The sequence below is a fragment of the Crinia signifera genome, chromosome 5 (genome assembly GCF_055691185.1).
Source record: "Crinia signifera chromosome 5, ASM5569118v1, whole genome shotgun sequence".
Classification (NCBI taxonomy): Eukaryota; Metazoa; Chordata; class Amphibia; order Anura; family Myobatrachidae; genus Crinia; species Crinia signifera.
In genome coordinates this window covers 323,889,754-323,915,009 of record NC_139221.1, presented here as the reverse complement: position 1 = coordinate 323,915,009, position 25,256 = coordinate 323,889,754, and the positions used below count along the sequence as shown (strand labels likewise).

At 51.5% G+C, this 25,256-nt stretch overlaps 1 protein-coding gene and 1 long non-coding RNA gene across 4 annotated transcripts in view; one reads left to right on the top strand and one right to left on the bottom strand.

The window, feature by feature from the left end:
• Positions 1 to 9,126: 9,126 nt before the first annotated feature.
• On the bottom strand, positions 9,127 to 23,602 carry LOC146079783 (uncharacterized). 2 transcript variants are annotated; one of them, XR_014474750.1, is made up of 3 exons: positions 23,519 to 23,602; positions 23,201 to 23,290; positions 9,127 to 9,394 (listed from the first exon to the last, which is right to left on the bottom strand). It is a non-coding gene; the product is annotated as an uncharacterized LOC146079783 (long non-coding RNA). The 2 variants fall into 2 exon arrangements; XR_014474749.1 differs by lacking the exon at positions 9,127 to 9,394 and adding an exon at positions 10,945 to 11,173.
• GPR20 (G protein-coupled receptor 20) overlaps positions 9,156 to 25,256 on the top strand; it is a 35,951-nt gene continuing 19,850 nt past the window's right edge. Inside the window, exon 1 of one of the 2 annotated variants that reach the window (XM_083186427.1) lies at positions 9,156 to 9,243. The gene's annotated coding sequence lies outside the window, so the exon portion shown is untranslated. Of the gene's footprint in view, positions 9,244 to 10,595; positions 10,665 to 25,256 lie in introns of those variants that run through there. The other variant, XM_083186428.1, reaches the window with a different exon arrangement.

Genomic DNA, 25,256 nt, shown 5'->3' with positions numbered 1-25,256 from the left:
CAGCGGCCAGACACAGAGGGACCCGATTCCTGATCGCACACTACTCCTCTGCTACTGGAGACAGTACACAGCCAGCGGCCATACACAGAGGGACACGATTCCTGACCGCACACTACTCCTCCGCTACCGGAGACCGTACACAGCCAGCGGCCAGACACAGAGGGACCCGATTCCTGACCGCACACTACTCCTACCACTACCGGAGACAGTACACAGCCAGCGGCCAGACACAGAGGGACCCGATTCCTGACCGCACACTACTCCTCCGCTACCGGAGAGAGTACACAGCCAGCAGCCAGACACAGAGGGGCCCGATTCCTGACCGCACACTACTCCTCCGCTACCGGAGACAGCACGGCGCCAGCGGCCAGACTCAGAAGGACCCGATTCCTGACCGCACACTACTCCTCCGCTACCGGAGACAGCACACAGCCAGCGGCCAGACACAGAGGGGCCCGATTCCTGATCGCACACTACTCCTCTGCTACTGGAGACAGTACACAGCCAGCGGCCATACACAGAGGGACACGATTCCTGACCGCACACTACTCCTCCGCTACCGGAGACCGTACACAGCCAGCGGCCAGACACAGAGGGACCCGATTCCTGACCGCACACTACTCCTACCACTACCGGAGACAGTACACAGCCAGCGGCCAGACACAGAGGGACCCGATTCCTGACCGCACACTACTCCTCCGCTACCGGAGAGAGTACACAGCCAGCAGCCAGACACAGAGGGGCCCGATTCCTGACCGCACACTACTCCTCCGCTACCGGAGACAGCACGGCGCCAGCGGCCAGACTCAGAAGGACCCGATTCCAGACCGCACACTACTCCTCCACTACCGGAGACAGTACACAGCCAGCAGCCAGACACAGAGGGGCCCGATTCCTGACCGCACACTACTCCTCCGCTACCGGAGACAGCACACAGCCAGCGGCCAGACACAGAGGGGCCCGATTCCTGATCGCACACTACTCCTCTGCTACTGGAGACAGTACACAGCCAGCGGCCATACACAGAGGGACACGATTCCTGACCGCACACTACTCCTCTGCTACCGGAGACCGTACACAGCCAGCGGCCAGACACAGAGGGACCCGATTCCTGACCGCACACTACTCCTACCACTACCGGAGACAGTACACAGCCAGCGGCCAGACACAGAGGGACCCGAATCCTGACCGCACACTACTCCTCCGCTACCGGAGACAGTACACAGCCAGCAGCCAGACACAGAGGGGCCCGATTCCTGACCGCACACTACTCCTCCGCTACCGGAGACAGCACGGCGCCAGCGGCCAGACTCAGAAGGACCCGATTCCTGACCGCACACTACTCCTCCGCTACCGGAGACAGCACGGCGCCAGCGGCCAGACTCAGAAGGACCCGATTCCTGACCGCACACTACTCCTTCGCTACCGGAGACAGTACACAGCCAGCAGCCAGACACAGAGGGGCCCGATTCCTGACCGCACACTACTCCTCCACTACCGGAGACAGCACACAGCCAGCGGCCAGACACAGAGGGACCCGATTCCTGACCGCACACTGCTCCTCCACTACCGGAGACAGCACACAGCCAGCGGCCAGACTCAGAGGGGCCTGATTCCTGATCGCACACTACTCCTCCTCTACCGGAGACAGTACACAGCCAGCGGCCAGACACAGAGGGACCCGATTCCTGACCGCACACTACTCCTCCGCTACTGGAGACAGCACACAGCCAGCGGCCAGACACAGAGGGACCCGATTCCTGACCGCACACTACTCCTCCGCTACTGGAGACAGTACACAGCCAGCGGCCAGACTCAGAAGGACCCGATTCCTGACCGCACACTGCTCCTCCACTACTAGAGACAGCACACAGCCAGCAGCCAGACACAGAGGGGCCCGATTCCTGACCGCACACTACTCCTCTGCTACCGGAGACAGTACACAGCCAGCGGCCAGACACAGAGGGACCCGATTCCTGATTGCACACTACCCCTCCGCTACCGGAGACAGTACACAGCCAGCGGCCAGTCACAGAGGGACCCGATTCCTGACCGCACACTACTCCTCCACTACCGGAGACAGTACACAGCCAGCGGCCAGACACAGAGGGGCCCGATTCCTGACCGGACACTACTCCTCCGCTACTGGAGACAGTACACAGCCAGCGGGCAGACACAGAGGGGCCCGATTCCAGACCGCACACTAATCCTCTGCTACCGGAGACAGTACACAGCCAGCGGCCAGACACATAGGGGCCCGATTCCAGACCGCACACTACTTCTCCGCTACCGGAGACAGCACACAGCCAGCAGCCAGACATAGAGGGACCCGATTCCTGACCGCACACTACTCCTCCACTACCGGAGACAGCACACTACTCCTCCACTACCAGAGACAGTACAAAGCCAGCGGGCAGACACAGAGGGGCCAGATTCCAGACCGCACACTACTCCTCTGCTACCGGAGACAGTACACAGCCAGAGGCCAGACACAGAGGGGCCCGATTCCAGACCGCACACTACTTCTCCGCTACCGGAGACAGCACACAGCCAGCAGCCAGACACAGAGGGGCCCGATTCCTGATCGCACACTACTCCTCCGCTACCGGAGACAGTGCACAGCCAGCGGCCAGAAACAGTGGGGCTCAATTCCTGACCGCACACTACTCCTCTGCTACCAGAGACAGTACACAGCCAGCGGCCAGACACAGAGGGGCCCAATTCCTGACCGCATACTACTCCTCCGCTACCAGAGACAGTACACAGCCAGCGGCCAGAAACAGAGGGGCCCAATTCCTGACCGCACACTAATCCTCCGCTACCAGAGACAGTACACAGCCAGCGGCCAGACACAGAGGGGCCCAATTTCTGACCACACACTACACCTCCGCTACCAGAGACAGTACACAGCCAGCGGCCAGACACAGAGGGGCAAGATTCCTGACTGCAGACTACTCCTCTGCTACCGGAGACAGTACACAGCCAGCGGCCAGACACAGAGGGGCCCAATTCCTGACCGCACACTACTCCTCCGCTACCAGAGACAGTACACAGCCAGCGGCCAGACACAGAGGGACCCGATTCCTGACCGCACACTACTCCTCCGCTACCGGAGACAGTACACAGCCAGCAGCCAGACACAGAGGGACCAGATTCCTGACCGGACACTACTCTTCCGCTACCGGAGACAGTACACAGCCAGCGGCCAGACACAGTGGGGCCTGATTCCTGACCGCACACTACTCCTCCGCTACCAGATACAGTACACAGCCAGCGGCCAGACACAGAGGGACCCGATTCCTGACCGGACACTACTCCTCCGCTACCGGAGACAGCACACAGCCAGCGGCCAGACACAGAGGGACCCGATTCCTGACCGCACACTACTCCTCCGCTACCGGAGACAGTACACAGCCAGCGGCCAGACACAGAGGGACCCGATTCCTGACCACACACTACTCCTCTGCTACCAGAAACAGTACACAGCCAGCGGCCAGACACAGAGGGACCCGATTCCTGACCACACACTACTCCACTACCGGATACAGTACACAGCCAGCGGCCAGACACAGAGGGACCCGATTCCTGACCGCACACTACTCCACTACCGGATACAGTACACAGCCAGCGGCCAGACACAGAGGGCCCCGATTCCTGACCGCACACTACTCCACTACCGGAGACAGTACACAGCCAGCAGCCAGACACAGGGGGACCTGATTCCTGACCACACACTGCTCCTCCGCTACCAGAGACAGTACACAGCCAGCGGCCAGACACAGTGGGGCCTGATTCCTGACCACACACTACTCCTCCGCTACCGGATACAGTACACAGGCAGCGGCCAGACACAGAGGGACCCGATTCCTGACCGCACACTACTCCTCCGCTACCGGAGACAGTACACAGGCAGCGGGCAGACACAGAGGGACCCGATTCCTGACCGCACACTACTCCACTACCGGATACAGTACACAGCCAGCGGCCAGACACAGAGGGCCCCGATTCCTGACCGCACACTACTCCACTACCGGAGACAGTACACAGCCAGCAGCCAGACACAGGGGGACCTGATTCCTGACCACACACTGCTCCTCCGCTACCAGAGACAGCACACAGCCAGCGGCCAGACACAATGGGGCCTGATTCCTGACCACACACTACTCCTCCGCTACCGGATACAGTACACAGCCAGCGGTCAGACACAGAGGGGCCCGATTCCTGACCGCACACTACTCCTCCGCTACCAGAGACAGCACACAGCCAGCGGCCAGACACAGAGGGACCCGATTCCTGACCGCACACTACTCCTCCGCTACCGGAGACAGTACACAGCCAGCGGCCAGACACAGAGGGACCTGATTCCTGACTGCACACTACTCCGCTACCAGAGACAGCACACAGCCAGCGGCCAGACACAGAGGGACCCGATTCCTGACCGCACACTACTCCTCCGCTACCGGAGACAGTACACAGCCAGCAGCCAGACACAGAGGGACCCGATTCCTGACCGCACACTACTCCTCCGCTACCGGAGACAGCACACAGCCAGCGGCCAGACACAGGGGGACCTGATTCCTGACCACACACTACTCCTCCGCTACCGGATACAGTACACAGCCAGCGGTCAGACACAGAGGGGCCCGATTCCTGACCGCACACTACTCCTCTGCTACCAGAGACAGCACACAGCCAGCAATCCCCCTGGCAATGAGCATGGAACCCCTGGCAATGAGAATGTAGGCAAGCGGCGCTTATGTGTCTAACAATGCGATTAATCATGATTAAAAAACTTTAATTGTTGCCCAGCAATTTTTTACTGTTATTTTATGAGTATATATTGTCCAAGTTTTAAATCTATGTTTTTATTTATTCCATCTTGTGTTGACAGAGGGTTCACACAAAGAAAAAGTCAACCATTTTTAGGTGTCAACCTACTCCCTGTCGAACTAGCCAGTGTCGACCTGCCGACCGGATACCTGTTCTCTCTGGGTGCCTGCGTCCTTCTTCTCCCCTCAGTTACATCCTTCCTTACCCACTGCGGCCGCTGCTGGAGACATGAGGAAACCAGCGCGGCCTTCACCAGAGGAAATGGCCGGTGCTTGTCCTGGGGAAGCTCCAACACAGCTCCACCGCTGCAGACCGCTCCTCTCACAGCCTCCTCTTGTTTTCCTTTCTCTCATTTATTGGTTGTTCCTCTGAGTGGTGTAAATTCTCTGTAGTACATATAATGCATGCATTGGCCCCATTTAACCCCCGGTGTTCTCTGTCAGCAGGCAGCCTATTTCCTTTCTGCGCTGGTAATCTGCAGATGATATTACATAATTGGCTCTCTAGAGACCTGCAGAGCATTGCACTGGCCCAACTGCACCGCAATAAGTAATTGTAGCAGAGAAAGTTACAGCCCTCTCGCACGCACAGGGGCAGCAGAGGAACCAGGCACTAGGCGTGAGGTGCAGGGCTGCCGAGACAGGTGCACTAGGCGTGAGGTGCAGGGCTGCCGAGACAGGTGCAGAGCAGTAAACCCCACACATCCTATGACAGCAGATCCTGTTCCAAAAGTGCCTTTTCTAATTAAGGGCAACAATCATTAGGTCAAATACTATTGGTCGACAGGCCATAGTTGGACACATTAAAAAGGTTGACATGGTTGAAAGGTCGACAGAAGAAATATGTCAACATGAAAAACACTTTTTTGTGTCTATGTTGACTTCCAATCTGACACTATTATCTTTTAGAAGGTGCTAAATAAATAACTCGATTCTGTTTGGTTGCCATAGCAACATCCCATGTGAAAGAGATCTCCCATCTTAGTAAATTTCCCCTTAGAATCTTTTTTTATTAGTAGTTAAGTATGAAAAAAACACCTGTTCTGGAAAAAAAACATGAAAAACTAATTTCAACCTTTTTTTATGTCGACTTTTTTATGTCGACCTATGCATCAACCTTTGGACCATATTGACCTGAGGTGTGTCAACCTTATCTTGTGTTGACCTATGGCCTGTCGACCAATAGTGGTCTACCTATTGTCTGTAAACCTTTTTCTTGTCGATCTGCCGACTGCATCAGAACTGTAGACCCCGCGGGTTCACTACGTTTCGGCCAGGGTACTATTCCCCATAGCAGTCAACGTAAATATTAAATCAAGGGAATGTTGTATTAAACCCCACAAAAAATGCGTTGACCATTTGTGTGTCAACAATCCACGTCAACCTTTTGAATCTGCAGATCCGATGCATATCAACCGTATGGTGTCGTCCTATTGTCATCCTGATACCCAATTAGTCTCCAACCTGAATTCTGCTCCCACTTACTGCAGCCACAAAAATGGTGTCGGCATTCAGTGCAGGTCAGCAGGAGCCGGCACACATGTCGTCATGGCCGCAGAGCTGTGATCTGTTCCCAACAGGATGAGGATGTTTAATTCATTCTCCACACCGGGAATATTATGCAAATGACAGATGTCCCCCCAGCCCATCAGAAGAGGCCACTGGTGTATAACGGAGGAACATACCGTACACCCAACATCTCCGCCCAACATCTCCCCCCCACCCGCCACTCCCTACCCTACTTCCTAGTTCCTACAGAACAATGGGTACACACGAGGCTGGCAGATGCTGCTATCCGGCTGCTGTCATAATATCTCTATTTTACTAGCCAGCTCCTTTCATCCGGCAGTTGGCACAGACAGAATCTTATTGGTTGCTATGGAGAACATCCCCATTTTTCACTTTTAGAAGTAGATTTACCCCTTACTCATCAATTAAGAAAAACAGAATGTTAAAGGCTTTTTAAAAATCTATTATTCAGGGAAATCGGACCCCTAAAGAGAGATAAAGGGAAGACGTTGCCCATAATAACCAAATCAGCTTCAGTCATTACATAGACCATGCGTGAACCTTGGGAAGGGAAGGGCCGGGGGCGGGCATCATTTTTAGCCCCATCTGAGAACGGTGGAATTCATCACTGCAGTCGAGGGTGATTGGGGCGATGAGGGGCAATTGTGGGGAAGATGCCGGGAATGGATTCAAGGGATGCCAATGTGATAGTGCCTCTTTACAAGGCATTGGTGAGACCACACTTGGAGTACTGTGCTCAGTTCTGGGCACCGCACCTTAAAAAGGAGATAAATGAATTGGAACAGGTACAGAGAAGGGCGACTAAGCTAGTAACAGGTCTGGAATCACTAGAATACAAAGATAGGTTATACCAGGCTGAATATGTTCTCACTGGAGAAACGGAGGCTGAGAGGTGATATGATTGGTATGTTCACATACAGGATTGGGAATCATATGGAACTGGGAGATGATTGGTCACTAACAGGCCTATACTTAGGACACGCGGCATGTACTGAGGCTCGGGGAAATAAATGCCGTACTGAATTAAGAAGAGGATTCTTCACCATTAGAGCAGTAACATTCTGGAACTCATTGCCGGTGGGGGTGATTACAGCAGAAAGGGGTATATGAATCATACCCCTTTCACACCAGAAATGCAGGGACAAACCCGGGAATTCAGTTCCCGGGACAAGCAGGGACATTCCCGGGTTTGGACCGATTCACACCAGAAATGTCCCTGCGTTTTCTGGTGTGTGAAGGGGGCGGGAAGGAGGCCGGCAGGAGGTGGGGAGGAGGCGGGCAGTCGGCGGGATGGCGTCGGCAGTCGGCGGGATGGCGGCGGAGGTGGACAGGAGGTGGGGAGAATACTCACCCTGGTTGCTGGTCCTCCGCACAGGCCAGGGATCCACACAGGCGGCAACGCAAATGACGGGACAGGCGGCAGATGAAGATGACGCAGCTCTCCGGCGCCCTGATTGCCGCCGGAGAGCTGCGTCATCATCATCCACCAGCTGTCCCAACATTTGCGGCCGCCGCCTGCGTCAATTCCCGGCCGGACAGGACACTGAGGACCCGGCAACCCAGGTAAATATACCCTTACCCATTCACACCAGCCAGGTCCCCGGGTTGGACCCTGCTACCTAGTAGGGTTGGATTGCCGAAAAATTAGCCTGGTAATTTGTCCCGGGTACCTTTCACACCAGAGGTAGTACCGGGTTGTTCCCGGACTCAACCCGGGAATTTAGGCTGGTGTGAAAGGGGTATTTCTCAAGTCAGTAGTTACAAGTCAGATAGGTTGGACTCGATGGACTAACGTCTTTTTTCAACCTTAATTATTATGTCACTATGTTACTTGTCCACCTTTGCAGGTGGCGGGAAGGACACCTGGTTTTCAGGAGCTCCCCAGCATTGGCACAAGTATTCATTGTGCCCATGCAGATGTGTGCCAATCTGCCCTGACGCCACCTGAGCCTTGGTGAGAGGAGCGGGTCTGACTGGGGAAAAGGGGTGCGATATAAGCTGTACAGTAATTAGCTAGACAGTCCATTGGATGACCTCATATGGTCAACATGCGTAAGGTTGACATGGAAACTGACACAAGGAAAAGTGGACGCAAAAGTTTTAAAGTTTTGTATGAAATATGTGAAAATCCTCCAAAAAAAATGTTGTGCCGACCAGGTGTGTAAATGGCTTCGGTACAAAGTGACAGATGAGGGCACATTTACTGCACACTGGGCCTTATTCTGGCTCACTTGCAAAAGCAAAGTCTCTCTTTAATGGACAAAACCATGCTGCACTGCAGGTGGGGTAGATGTAACATGTGCAGAGAGAGTTAGACTTGGGATTTTTTTTACTTCAAATTGACATCTATATTGCAGTGTAAAAATAAAGCAGCCAGTATTTACCCTGCACAGAAACAAAATACTGTAACTCCCCCAGATCTAACTCTCTCTACACATTTACATCTACCCCACCTGCAGTGCAGCATGGTTTTGTCCATTAAAGAGATCATTTGATTTTGCAAGTGAACCAGAATCGGGCCCAATGCGCAGTAAATGTGCGCTAAACTCTCATCATAGAACTTTCTATTAGACTCATTCCTTTGCACCAAAGTCATTTACTTACCCGGGGCTAAAATCCCCACAACCTCACCAGGACCAGTCCCCAGCCCAGCACTTCCCTCCCTTTAAATCCAAGCAGAGCTACAATAATTTATTTTATTTTTGTCTTTTAAGGACTGCCCTAACCCAAAGCAAGCAGAGGATGCGAGGGGAGCAGCTGACGTCAAAGTCAAAGTAAACTGAGGGCTGGTTCCTGTATCCCTGTGATCCTGGCAGGCTGCAAACTGCAGTCACTTCTGTCTGGATGCCGGGAGATCTGTGGCTGGTCCCTCCTCACACTCACTGTAAGTACAGGCTTGTATCTCGTGCTGCTGATCCCTGCATTCTCCATAGTGCTTCCCTCCACTGTGCGACTTTAACCTGACCTCCTGCAGACATGGCATTGGCTCTCTGGGTCTTGCAGCAATGTAGTTATATCATAAGTCTTTTGTGTTCCTATTAGGTAACGGTGATAGAATGGTGACTGGGTACAGTTCAGCTGCGATGTAATCTATCTATCTAAAATCTATCTATCTATCTATCTATCTATCTATCTATCTATCTATCTATCTATCTATCTATCTATCTAATAAGGAGCCTAACTGATATACATACAAGGCTAGAAAGCAGATACAAATACCAGAAATATAAAGCTATATTAAGATAAAATTGCATGAGGGCGCAGACTAAATGCCTTTAGAAAATAATAAAAATGAATAATTAACACTTTCAAAATGATGGAAACATATTTAATGAATGTACAGAAAGGGGCTTATTCTCTGCACCGAGAACAATAGGCTACAGGCTCCCTGCGGTCACCTTATCGGTGCACGTCACAGCCCCCTATGGACAGGACAACTGTACTTGGGGTAATAAGTGACAATGCTAATGGAGCAATGTAACCGGTAAATTACACCCAGTGGGGAATTTACTATGATGGGAGTTCTAGATAATAGTATATGACCCCCCCCCCCCCCCCCGAATCAGTTCTACCTTTGTGCATTTTCGACGATTTGTGCCTAAGACTGTGATGTATTGCACCCCAAAATACACAATAAAGCTAAATATTATTCTGCCAGACGGTTTTGGACAATTTGCTAATTGTCCAAATGGGATGGGACCTTTGGCCCTCCAGCTGGTGTTGAACTACATATCCCAGCATGCCCTGCAACAGTTTTAGCATGCCCAAATAGCTAAACTGTAGCAGGGCATGCTGGGATGTGTAGTTAAACAGCAGCTGGTGGGCCGAAGGTTCCCTATCCCTGTTCCCTGCATCTGTTTCTGAGCCCACTGGGGGAAATTTACTAAGATAGGAGATGTTGCTTAGGGTTACCGCCTCATCCCCTCAATTCCGGACACATATTAATTACACAGGTTCTGTGGCTGGCTGACTTCAGGGCTCCATTTCACCTGGTTCTAATCAGCCACAGAACCTGTGTAATTAATATGTGTCCGGAATTAAAGGGATGAGGTGGTAACCCTAATGTTGCTACGGGCAACCAATCAGATGCTATCTATTATTTTCTAGAAGGTGCTAGAACGATTCTGATTGGTTGCTATGGGCAACATCTCAGCATGAATTTCCTCCAGTGACTCTATCATTGTTTTGCTTGATAGGATTTGGTTCATTAGATCAAAGGGAGACTCATGGACAGCCTATGGGTGACATGAAAAAAGTCGACAGGGAAACAGTTGACACCTGACAACAGTAAAAAGGTCGACACAGGTTTGTTTTTGGATTTTTGGTTGTCACTTTGTATGTTTAAGCACATGTGACCCCAATTAGAGTCCTGTGTCCCTCACGTCGCTTGCTGTGCCCCAGGTAAGGGGCCTCTCACCTCTGGCGCTGTCCCCGGCACCGGTTAATATTCCCAGTCAGCATCCAAAATATGTAAAATTTTGAATAAGAAAGAAAGTGCGTCGGCTACAATGGCCATACGCGTGTCGGCTACTGTCAAGTCGACCTTTTTTAACATGTCACCACTTTCTCGGGGCAATTCCATGCGTCGGCAGGTTCCCGTGAGATACATACATTGCAGGTGTATTACAGGATACAGAGTAGCAGGAGGGATTTGGGATATTAGGCAGACTAGATGGGCCGAGGAGACCTTATTTACCTTCAAATTCTGTTTCCATGGGACCATGTTGACATTTTTGGTTCAATGGTTGTCATGTTGACCTTTGCTCGTGTTGACCGTTTGGCAATGTCGGCCTTATCATGTTCACCCTTTGTCACTGTCGATTTAGTGCATGTCAACTTTTGGTGTCGACATAGACAAGGTCCACCTACTGTACCAATTGGCTACCATTTGGACTGTGTCCTGTTTTATCTGCTGGGTAACATTGTCAAATTCTCTTGTGGCGGGATGTGTAGCAGTGGCGTATGTGTAATGGGGGCGGGATGTGTAGCAGTGGCGTATGTGTAATGGGGGCGGGATGTGTAGCAGTGGCGTATGTGTAATGGGGGCGGGATGTGTAGCAGTGGCGTATGTGTAATGGGGGCGAGATGTGTAGCAGTGGCGTATGTGTAATGGGGGCGGGATGTGTAGCAGTGGCGTATGTGTAATGGGGGCGGGATGTGTAGCAGTGGCGTATGTGTAATGGGGGCGGGATGTATAGCAGTGGCGTATGTGTAATGGGGGCGGGATGTGTAGAAATGGCGTATGTGTAATGGGGGCGGGATGTGTAGCAGTGGCGTATGTGTAATGGGGGCGGGATGTGTAGCAGTGACGTATGTGTAATGGGTGCGGGATGTGTAGCAGTGGCGTATGTGTAATGGGGGCGGGATGTGTAGCAGTGGCGTATGTGTAATGGGGGCGGGATGTGTAGCAGTGGCGTATGTGTAATGGGGGCGGTATGTGTAGCAGTGGCGTATGTGTAATCGGGGCGGGATGTGTAGCAGTGGCGTATGTGTAATGGGGGCGGGATGTGTAGCAGTGGCGTATGTGTAATGGGGGCGGGATGTGTAGCAGTGGCGTATGTGTAATGGTGGCGGGATGTGTAGCAGTGGCGTATGTGTAATGGGGACGGGATGTGTAGCAGTGGCATATGTGTAATGGGGGCAGTACCGCGCACACTCCGCCGTGCTCAGACTCATCAACGCAGCGTGAGCTTTGGTGCAGTAGGATCTGAGATCCATTTAATTTGGACAGGGGGAGCAGACAGGGTTGCCCTTCTCCCCCCCATGGAGTTGGCATTGGCCATTGCTATATGGGTATGGCTGGTTTCAGCCTCTTGGGACGGACGGAGTTGCTGAATCTTTCATGGAGAAACCAGACACCTTTCTTATATAAGGTTCTCCCTGTATAATGCAGATCACATGACGTCAGCCCCCACCAACTCTTCGTCGGACTGTGAGTCAGATTCTCTAAGCTTCAAAAGTGATAAAATGGAGAGTGATGAACAGCCAGCCAATCAGCTCCTGCCTGCCATGTCACAGATTGTGTCTGAAAAATGTCAGGCAGGAGCTGATTGGCTGGCTGTTTATAACTCTCTATTTTATCACTTTTGAAGCTTAGAGAATCTGGGCCTCTGACAAAAAAAAAAGTCAGTTTAGACTTTTATTACGGAAGGGGAGAGTGATCATTCAGCCGCATGGCAATGAGGGGATTTGGCGGTGGGACGGACGTTGGGCCGGGCGGCGTTTCAGGCAGTGCCAGATTAAGCCTTCAGGGGGCCCGGAGTACTTTAGACAGGGGGGCCCCCTTGCACTTGTCATTACTGCCCGCAAACTGCGCATGGGAGAATATTACACTGTCAAAACACAGAGTAAAGGCAGAATAAACTTGGTCAATGGGTAACTGCAGGGGATATATATATATATACTAGGTGATTCATCGCGCCCTACAGGCGCTCTTCACACCGTCGTAAGGGGCTGCGCCCCCTTAATTTGTGAACATTTTTATATGAAAAAGATGGTTAGAATTGTATGAAAGATGGCCTGTATTGCAACTTGAGTTATAGGTGAAATGTGTTAAATAGAGAGCATATGATGTGGAAGGGGGTGTGTATTGTTTTGTTTAATTAAAAAGCGGTTACAGAGTAAGATGTACATTGATAGTGTGGATGGTACAGTGACATTTGTGGGTGTGGGGGGGGGGCTGTGTGTGCGTGTTGTTTAGGTGTGTGTGCAATAGTATAGTAGGGTGTTTCTGAGTCAGCGGCTCCCCACTGGCGGAGGTCACGACACAGGAAAACAGGAGGCTGGGTAGTGATAGGGGTGTGTGGGCATAAGGGGGACTAAAGAGGAGGGTGGTAGATACTGTGCAGCTTCTGCCAGTGGGTGAGGGTCCAGCGTGGCAGTACAGGAGTACAGGATGGTGGCCCTTAGTCAGTGTCTTCTCCTACTGGGTGGGAGTTCGGGTGCATGAGAGCAGGAGGCTGGGCTATGAGGCATGATAGGGACATGTGGGCAAAACAGCGTCAGGGACTCCCCAGTGGTGGAAGTTACGGTTCAGGAGAGCAGGAAGCTGGGTAGTGATAGGGGTGTGTGAGTATACGGGGGACTAAAGAGGGGCTTAGGGGTGCTGCCGTGGGTGGATGCCGTGAATTGCGGGAGGGGGGGGTCGCGGGGGGGGGGGGTGTGTGGGTACCGCGAATTGTGGGAGGGGCGCGGGGGGTTGCAGTGAATCGCGGGAGGGTGGGTCGCGGGGGCAGGGGGTTGCCGCAATGACAGGAGGGGGGGTCAGGGGTGGGGAATCGCGGTAGGGGGGTCGTGGGGGGCACCATGAACAGCGGGAGGGGGGGCCCGGGGGGTTGGCGCGAATCGTGGGAGGGGGTGTCACGGGGTGGGGCCGCGAATCGCGGGAGTCACCGGGGGTGCCGCGAATTGCGGGGGGTGTGCTGCAAATCGGGGGAAGGGGGGTCGCGGGGGGTGCCGCGAATCGCCACAAGAAAAAATCAACACAGAAAGTTCAACACATGTAAATGTTGACATAAGTGTGGCACTTCATCGGTGTCCATGTCGACACATGAGAATGAATATGAAAACATTAAAAAAAAGAAAAATAAATCTTCAAAAACTCATGGCAACCTTTTCCATTGTCGACCATAGCCGTGCCAGTGTTTTGCATGTGCCATTTAATCCTGGGGTTGCCGTGAATCGCGCGCGGGGGTGGGGGGGAGGGAGGAGGTGAGGGGTGTCCGCAAATCACGGGAGGAGGGGTCGTGGGTGGATGCCGTGAATTGCGGGAGGGGGGGTCGCGGGGGGGGGGTGGGTGCCGCGAATTGTGGGAGGAGGGGGCGCGGGGGGTTGCAGTGAATCGCGGGAGGGTGGGTCGCGGGGGCGGGGGGTTGCCGCAATGACAGGAGGGGGGGTCAGGGGTAGGGAATCGCGGTAGGGGGGGTCGTGGGGGGCACCGTGAACCGCGGGAGGGGGGGCCCGGGGGGTTGGCGCGAATCGTGGGAGGGGGGGTCGCGAGGTGCCGCGAATCGCAGGAGGGGGGGTGTCACGGGGTGGGGCCGCGAATCGCGGGAGTCACCGGGGGTGCCGCGAATTGCGGGGGGTGTGCTGCAAATCGCGGGAGGGGGGTCGCGGGGGGGGTGCCGCGAATTGCCATAAGAAAAAATCAACACAGAAAGGTCAACACATGTAAATGTTGACATAAGTGTGGCACTTCATTGGTGTCCATGTCGACACATGAGAATGAATATGAAAACATTGAAAAAGTGAAAAATAAATCTGGTCAACCTTTTTCATTGTCGACCATAGCCATGTCAGTGTTTTGCATGTGCCATTTAATCGTGGGGATGCCGTTAATTGAGGGGGGGGGGGGAGGTCGGGAGGTGCATACCTCCCAACATGACCCTCTCCAGGAGGGACACATTGCTCTGTTTCTGGACATTCTTCTTAATTTATGGATTACCATCACCTGTGCTTAAACACCTTTCTTATCAATTACCCTGTTTAAAACAGGTGATGACAATCATAAATTAAGATGGAAGTCCACAACCCAGTGTTACAGCTCCAGACACACTTTGAGTGACAGATGTAGCCAAATATATAAGAGATATATATATATATATATATATATATATATATATATATACACATACACACACACACACACACACACACACACACATACCACATGAAAAGCCTGTGTTTGTCCCTCTGCACCTTACTCTGTAGGAGATCTCACAGTCCCAGTGCTGCCTCTGATTAAAAACCCTCCCATGACTAAGCTGCTGCTGCTGTTCTCCATGGGCCTGAGAAGCATGTAATGAGCTCCACCAATCAGAGCTCAGCACAAACCTCTCAGCCTCTGCCCTCTGGTGCAAAGTATCATGGGACTTAGTCAACTCCCAGTAATGCACAGCACACTCGTGCAATCAGTGTGCCTTGGCTCCCGATGCTCAGCACCATTAATCATTGTCACATTGGCAGATAGGTGAAGCTGCAGCACTACCCCACGCCCATGCACAAAACCTTTAGCTAAAAAAAAAAAAATACATGCCAACCACAGGGGGCCCCTAGCTAGAGCCCTGTGCCTCCATTATAATCCGGCCCTGGTTTCAGGGCGAACGACTGCTGCTTAGCTACTACTAGATAGCCTTGCTGAATCAGGCCCTTAGTTTCCAGTTTGCAAATGTGAACTCACAGTATAAACCTTGCACACTCTCCACAGCAGCAATGACGGCATCTGCACAATGCTAGAAATAATGGTTCACAGGATTCAGGGTGACGTCACACATTTTTCAGCAGACAATGCGGGTTATTCTTATTCATTCGGTAATCCGCGCGGACCGATGTTACGCATCTGTGCATGGGGCAGGCTGCCCCATTAATATATGGGAACGCCCAGCGTTCCATGGTCGTTCCCATGACACCGCTGGGCGTTCTCATGGTAATGAGGCGGTGATGCGGATGCGGGGGGCTGTCAGCTGACATCACCGGATGTCAGCTGCCCGCCCATATCGTCCCAGCGTGCACGCATATGGAAGTGACTTGAAAGTCACTTTTATATGCGTGTACCTTCCACAACTTTCGATGGTCGGCGACCATCGATAGATGTGGGCGGTTACTCGCGGCATACAAATGGATGTTTATGCCTGTGGGGGTGAACCGGCGCTGCAAAGGGGGGGCAGGGGGGCGGACTTTCGGCGGGTGGGATTTGGTGGATTTTCAAGGCTGCGAATTTGTAGCCTTGCGAATCAATCAGAATAACCCCCAAAGTCCTGGAATAAGGGCTTGAAAAAGTGGGAACATATTCCTGGATCCCAAAAAAGTAGACGACTGATGTAGCAGGACCAGACAGAAGGCTGAGAGTATCCATACAGAGACTACAGAGGTTCCGAGTGGCTGATTGTTACCATTAGTTATAGGCAGCAAATGAAGTCTTTACAATACAGTTGTCCCCCCGGTACTTTGTTGCGGCGTATAGCGGTGCACTATGCAAACACATCGCAGCCTGCCGCACTCATCTACATCACTGTAAGGTGCTATACCTGTCCTGCTGATGGTATAGAGGAAAGGATGTGACAGGACACATCTGCATGTCCCACATCCTTACACCTCCACCCACCTGTCCTACATCCTTACACCTCCACCCACATGTCCTACATCATTACACCTCCACCCACCTGTCCGACATCATTACACCTCCACCCACCTGTCCCACATCCTTACACCTCCACATACCTGTCCTACATCATTACACCTCCACCCACCTGTCCCACATCCTTACACCTCCACATACCTGTCCTACATCATTACACCTCCACCCACCTGTCCCACATCATTACACCTCCACCCACCTGTCCTACATCATTACACCTCCACCCACCTGTCCCACATCATTACACCTCCACCTACCTGTCCTACATCATTACACCTCCACCCACCTGTCCTACATCATTACACCTCCACCTACCTGTCCCACATCATTACACCTCCACCTACCTGTCCCACATCATTACACCTCCACCCACCTGTCCCACATCATTACACCTCTACCCACCTGTCCCACATCCTTACACCTCCACATACCTGTCCTACATCATTACACCTCCACCCACCTGTACTACATAATTACACCTTCACCTACCTGTCCCACATCATTACACCTCCACCTACCTGTCCCACATCATTACACCTCCACCCACCTGTCCCACATCATTACACCTCTACCCACCTGTCCCACATCATTACACCTCTACCCACCTGTCCCACATCCTTACACCTCCACCCACCTGTCCTACATCATTACACCTCCACCCACCTGTACTACATAATTACACCTCCACCTACCTGTCCCACATCATTACACCTCCACCTACCGATCCCACATCATTACACCTCCACCCACCTGTCCCACATCATTACACCTCTACCCACCTGTCCCACATCATTACACCTCTACCCACCTGTCCCACATCCTTACACCTCCACCCACCTGTCCCACATCATTACACCTCCACCCACCTGTCCCAAATCATTACACCTCTACCCACCTGTCCCACATCATTACACCTCTACCCACCTGTCCCACATCCTTACACCTCCACCCACCTGTCCCACATCATTACACCTCCACCCACCTGTCCCACATCCTTACACCTCCACATACCTGTCCTACATCATTACACCTCCACCCACCTGTCCTACATCATTACACCTCCACCTACCTGTCCCACATCATTACACCTCCACCCACCTGTCCCACATCATTACACCTCTACCCACCTGTCCCACATCCTTACACCTCCACAAACCTGTCATACATCATTACACCTCCACCCACCTGTCCTACATCATTACACCTCCACCTACCTGTCCCACATCATTACACCTCCACCTACCTGTCCCACATCATTACACCTCCACCCACCTGTCCCACATCATTACACCTCTACCCACCTGTCCCGCATCATTACACCTCCATCTACCTGTCCCACATCCTTACACCCCCACCCACCTGTCCCACCTTGTTACACTTCCACCTACCTGTCCTTCATCATTACACCTCCACCCACCTGTCCTACATCATTACACCTCCACCCACCTGTCCCACATCATTACACCCCCACCTACCTGTCCCACATTATTACACCCCCACCTACCTGTCCCACATCATTACACCCCCACCTACCTGTCCCACATCATTACACCCCCACCTACCTGTCCCACATCATTACACCCCCACCTACCTGTCCCACATCATTACACCTCCACCTTCCTGTCCCACATAATTACACCCACACCCACCTGTCCAACTTCATTACACCTCCACCTACCTGTCCCACATCATTACACCTCCACCCACCTGTCCCACATCATTACACCCCACCTACCTGTCCCACATCCTTCCACCTCCACTCACCTGTCCTACATCATTACACCTCCACGTACCTGTCCCACATCATTACACCTCCACGTACCTGTCCCACATCATTACACCTCCACCTACCTGTCCTACATCATTACACCTCCACCCACCTGTCTCACATCATTACACCTCCACGTACCTGTCCCACATCATTACACCTCCACCTACCTGTCCTACATCATTACACCTCCACCCACCTGTCCCACATCATTACACCCCCACCTGCCTGTCCCACATCATTACACCTCCACCCACCAGTCCTACATTATTACACCTCCACCCAACTGTCTCACATCATTACACCTCTATGCACCTGTCCCACATCATTACACCTCCACCCAACTGTCCCACATCATAACACCTCTACCTACCTGTCCCACATCATTACACCCCCCACCTACCTGTCCCACATCCTTACACCTCCACCCACCTGTCCTACATCATTACACCTCCACCCACCTGTCCTACATCATTACACCTCCACCCACCTGTCCCACATCCTTACACCTCCACCCACCTGTCCCACATCATTACACCCCACCTACATGTCCCACATCATTACACCTCCACCCACCTGTCCCACATCATTACACCTCTAACCACCTGTCCCACATCATTACACCTCCACCTTCCTGTCCCACATCCTTACACCTCCACCTACCTGTCCCACATCTTAACACCTCCACCCACCTGTCCCACATTATTACACCTCTACCTACCTGTCCTATATCATTACACCTCCACCCACCTGTCCCACATCATTACACCTCCACCTACCTGTCCAACATCATTACACCTCCACCCACCTGTCCGACATCATTACACCTCCACCTTCCTGTCCCACATCCTTTCACCTCCACCTTCCTGTCCCGCATCATTACACCTCCACCTTCCTGTCCCACATACTTACACCTCCTCCTACCTGTCCTAATTCATTACAAATCCACATACCTGTCCCACATCATTACACCTCCATCCACCTGTCCTGCGCAAATACACCTTAACCTTCCTGTCCCGCATCATTACACCTTCACCTTCCTGTTCCACATCATTACACCTTCACCTACCTGTCCCACATCATTACACCTCCACCCACCTGTCATACATCATTACACCTCCACCTACCTGTCCCACATCATTACACCTCCACCTGCATCATTACACCTCCACCTTCCTGTCCTGCATCATTACAACCCCACCTACCTGTCCCACATCATTACACCTCCACCTGCCTGTCCCACATCATTACACCTCCTACCTGTCCCACATCATTACACCTCCACCTGCCTGTCCTACATAATTACACCTCCTACCTGTCCCACATCATTACACCTCCACCTACCTGTCCCACATTATTACACCTCCACCCACCTGTCCTGCATCATTACACCTCCACCTACCTGTCCCACATCATTACACCTCCACCTACCTGTCCCACATTATTACACCTCCACCCACCTGTCCTGCATCATTACACCTCCACCTACCTGTCCCACATCATTACACCTCCACCTTAATGTCCTGCATCATTACACCCCCACCTACCTGTCCCACATCATTACACCTCCACCTGTCTGTCCCACATCATTACACCTCCTACCTGTCCCACATCATTAGACCTCCATCTACCTGTCCCACATTATTACACCTCCACCCACCTGTCCTGCATCATTACACCTCCACCTACCTGTCCCACATCATTACACCTCCACCTGTACAAGGTTTTTTAGGATATGACCTGTGTTGGCGCACTGCTGCCTGTGAGCTGTACTATCCCCTGGCTATCACCAAAATACCATACAAATACCATACAATACACAAATTGGGGATTTCCAAATCTGAGGCGCAATCAGTAAAAAAGGGGGGGGGGGGAATCAGAATATCTGAATCTTCATGTAGGTAGAGGTGTAATAATGTGGGACAGGTGGGTGGAGGTGTTAGGATGTGGGACAGGTAGATGGAGGTGTAAGGATGTGGGACAGGAAGGTGGAGGTGTAATGATGTGGGACAGGTGGTTAGAGGTGTAATGATGTGGGACAGGTAAGTGGAGGTGTAAATGATGTGGGACAGGCAGGTGGAGGTGTAATGATGTGGGACAGGTGGGCGGAGGTGTAATGATGTGGGACAGGTAGGTGGAGGTGCAATAATGTGGGACAGGTAGGTGGAGTTGTAATGATGTAGGTCAGGTAGGAGGAGGTGTAAGTATGTGGGACAGGAAGGTGGAGGTGTAATGATGCGGGACAGGAAGGTGGAGGTGAAAGGATGTGGTACAGGAAGGTGGAGGTGAAAGGATGTGGTACAGGAAGGTGGAGGTGGAATGATGTGGGACAGGTGGGTGGAGGTGTAATGATGTAGGACAGGTAGGAGGAAGTGTAAGTATTTGGGACAGGAAGGTGGAGGTGTAATGATGCGGGACAGGAAGGTGGAGGTGAAAGGATGTGGTACAGGAAGGTGGAGGTGGAATGATGTGGGACAGGTGGGTGGAGGTGTAATGATGTAGGACAGGTAGGAGGAGGTGTAAGTATTTGGGACAGGAAGGTGGAGGTGTAATGATGCGGGACAGGAAGGTGGAGGTGAAAGGATGTGGGACAGGAAGGTGGAGGTGTAATGATGTGGGACAGGTGGGTTGAAGTGTAAGGATGTGGTCCTTACACTTCAACCCACCTGTCCCACATCATTACACCTCCACCTACCTGTCCCACATCCTTACACCTCCACCTACCTGTCCCACATCATTACACCTCCACCTTCCTTTCCACATCATTACACCTTTCACACCTGTCCCACATCATTACACCTCTAATACCTGTCCCACATTATTGCACCTCCACCTACCTGCCCCACATCATTACAACTTCACGTACCTGTCCCACATCATGTACACCTAGGGTTGCCAACTCAGGCATCTTCGATTCCTGGAGATTCCCCGACACACATCTTCATGTGCGCGTGCACTCTCGGAAAAGTGGACGTGGCTTTGTAAAACGGGCATGAAAAGTGGCCTTGGCCACTAATACAGACTTGTATTGAAGTCCCTATTGTTACATTTAATAACAAATTTCCCCTACTGACAACTCCTACACAGAGATACCTCATACATCCTCCCCTCACCCTGACACCAGTGACAACCAACTTCACAGCAACCTCCACCACCCCCTCACTTCTCTAACATGCATATCTGCCCCCAAACACTAACCGTCCACACACACAAATCCCACCCCCTCAACTCTGGCCTCACCACTTCCTCAGCTGACAGAACAGGCGGGCAGAGGTCCTCTGGGAATGATACACAGTAGCAGCCGGCTTATATCTCCTCTCCTCTGAGGCTCAGCTTGGGTGGAAGCACTGCTGCAGCATCCTAAGCTGTTGGCTATACAGTGCTCCTCCGTCCTCTCCTCTCCCGCGGCCCAGTTAAAATATTTCTGGAGGTAGAGGGAGTTGTGGGGCAGGCAGCAACTCACAAGTGCTGGAGACACACTGTGCATGCCCTGTGGCAAGGGCGTAACTACCATAGGTGCAAGGGGTGCAGCTGCTATGGGGCCCAGAGCTTCAGGGGGCCCATCTTTACTGTCTAAGTAATATGTTTTACATACATTTATTACCATCAGTTGCTAAATAGGGGGCCCTTACAAACTTGTGCTATGGGGCCTACAAATATCTAGTTACGCCTCCGCCTTGTGGCCTTTCTGGCACCCGGAGCTCATGCTCCGCTGGAAGCACCCTCCCTATGCCACTCAGTTGGGAGGCTGTGGAGGCTTTCAAAGTCACCCGGATTCCGGGAAAATCCCAGAATCCGGGAGACTGCAAAAACGTCTTGGAGGGTTGCCACCAATTCAGGGAGAATCTAGGAAATCCTGGAGAGGTGGCAACCCTATGTACACCTCCGCATAGCTGTCCCACCTCATTTACACTTCCACACACCTGTTCCACATCATTTACACCTCCTCATACCTGTCCCACATCATTTACACCTCCACGTAGCTGTCCCAGATCATTTACACCTCCACCTACCTGTCCCACATCATTTACACCTCCACGTAGCTGTCCCAGATCATTTACACCTCCACCTACCTGTCCCACATCATTACACCTCCACCTACCTGTCCCACATCATTACACCTCCACCTACCTGTCCAACATCACTACACCTCCACCTACCTGTCCCACATCACTACATCTCCACCTACCTGTCCCACATCACTACATCTCCACCTACCTGTCCCACATCATTTACACCTTCACATACATGTCCCACATCATTTACACCTCCACGTAGCTTTCCCACATCATTCACACCTCCACTTACCTGTCCCACATCATTTACACTTCTACATACCTGTCCCACATCATTTACACCTCCACGTAGCTGTCCCACATCATTTCCATCTCCACGTAGCTGTCCCACATCATTTACACCTCCACATACCTGTCCCACATCATTTACACCTCCACATACCTGTCCCACATCATTTACACCTCCACATACCTGTCCCACATAATTTACACCTCCAACTACCTGTCCCACATCATTTACATCTCCACATATCTGTACCCCATCAATTACACCCCCACATACCTGTTCCACAACATTTACACCTCCACGTAGCTGTCCCACATCATTTACACCTCCACCTAACTGTCCCACATAATTTACACCTCCACGTAGCTGTCCCACATCATTTACACCTCCACCTAACTGTCCCACATCATTTACACCTCCACGTAGCTGTCCCACATCATTTACACCTCCACATACCTGTCCCACATCATTTACACCTCCACATACCTGTCCCACATCATTTACACCTCCACATACCTGTCCCACATCATTTACATCTCCACCTACTTGTCCCACATCATTTACACCTCCACCTACCTGTCCCACATCATTTACACCTCTACACACCTGTCCCACATCATTTAAACCTCCACATACCTGGCTCACAGGATCCCACTCACACCTTACTGAATTGATCCTGTAGGGCAGTAATGTTGGCCTTGGGTACTTGCATGGGTGATCTTGGATCTGTGGATCAAAACCAATTTTAAAAAGTATGGTGAATCTGATAGGCAAAACCAGTGCTTGTGGCTGCAAATCATAAAATATGTGGACTGTCAAATGTATTTATTTAGTGCTCATTACTACCATGTTATTATTAATAATAATAATAATAATAATAATTAATGATACATTGATTTAGCCCCATCCCTACTATATTAATAAAATAATATTTCCTATTTCAGCAATACTTACATAATTTTGTCCCTTTAGCCTCCTTCTGATTGGCCAGATAACTCATACAGCGCACAGCTTGTCACTTCTATCGCCTCTTTCTGGAATTTGATAAATTTGGGGGTTTGTATTTTTGTTTAACACTTAACATTAAAACATAATATAAAAAAAAACTTTTAGTAATTCTGCTTTATAATCAGCTTTGCAAAACCACCCCCCTTTAGAAAATGCCCCCCCCCCCCCCCCCCACCCCCGGTATGTTTTGCAGATCTGAATGTTTGCTGGCGTCTCCCCCGGGTTTATAATAAGAATGATATTTTTAGGTTCATTTCCCAGAGGACCGCATTTATCTAATGATATTTGTGGCTAAATTATACTTGCCTACTTTTGAAAACTGGTTTCAAGGAGATTATAGTAGGTAGTAGAATTTTGCACAGCGCCCATTGAGGGCGCATGTCATGCTCCACCCAAAGGGCGTGTCTAGTTCCATATATGGAGAGATTGTGAAAAGAGATTGTGAACATGGCACCTAGAAGCGTGGGAGTGCAATTTAAAATGACTGATATCCAAATGTAGATGAGCCCCAAAGCAGTTAGTAAGAGATACTATACTTGCTGGGAAATGGTGCAGATGATGCAATGTAAATGTATCTGTCTCTTATTCCTTTTTCCCCCCAAAATGTAACAGTGTAATTTGGGCTAGGTGACATGAGGGAGATTGCTAGACTAATGAGGGAGAGAGGGAGATTGCTGCTATGTCAGGGAGTCTCCTGCAGAATGCAGGAGGGGAGGTAACTAAAACGTAACAGTGTAATGTGGGCTAGGTGCCATGAGGGAGATTGCTAGACTAATGAGGGAGAGAGGGAGATTGCTGCTATGTCAGGGAGTCTCCTGCAGAATGCAGGAGGGGAGGTAACTAAAACGTAACAGTGTAATGTGGGCTAGGTGCCATGAGGTAGATTGCTAGACTAATGAGGGAGAGAGGGAGATTGCTGCTATGTCAGGGAGTCTCCTGCAGAATGCAGGAGGGGAGGTAACTAAAACGTAACAGTGTAATGTGGGCTAGGTGACATAAGGGAGATTGCTAGACTAATGAGGGAGAGAGGGAGATTGCTGCTATATCAGGGAGTCTCCTGCAGAATGCAGGAGGGTAGGCAACTATGATGTAACAGTGTAATGTGGGCTAGGTGACATGAGGGAGATTGTTACACTAATGAGGGAGAGAGGGAGATTGATGCTACGTCAGGGAGACTCCTGCAGAATGCAGGGGGGTAGGAACTATGGTGTAACAGTGTAATGTGGGCTAGGTGACATGAGGGAGATTGCTAGACTAATGAGGGAGAGAGGGAGATTGCTGCTATGTCAGGGAGTATCCTGCAGAATGCAGGAGGGGAGGTAACTAAAACGTAAGTGTAATGTGGGCTAGGTGACATGAGGAAGATTGCTAGACTAATAAGGGAGAGAGGGAGATTTCTGCTATGTCAGGGAGTCTCCTGCAGAATGCAGGAGGGGAGGTAACTAAAACGTAACAGTGTAATGTGGGCTAGGTGACATGAGGGAGATTGCTAGGCTAATGAGAGAGAGAGGGAGATTGCTGCTATGTCAGGGAGTCCCCTGCAGAATGCAATGGTGTACAGTAACAGTGTAATGTGGGCTAGGTGACATGAGGGAGATTGCTAGACTAATGAGGGAGAGAGGGAAATTGCTGCTATCTCAGGGAGTCTCCTGCAGAATGCAGGAGGGGAGGTAACTATGATGTA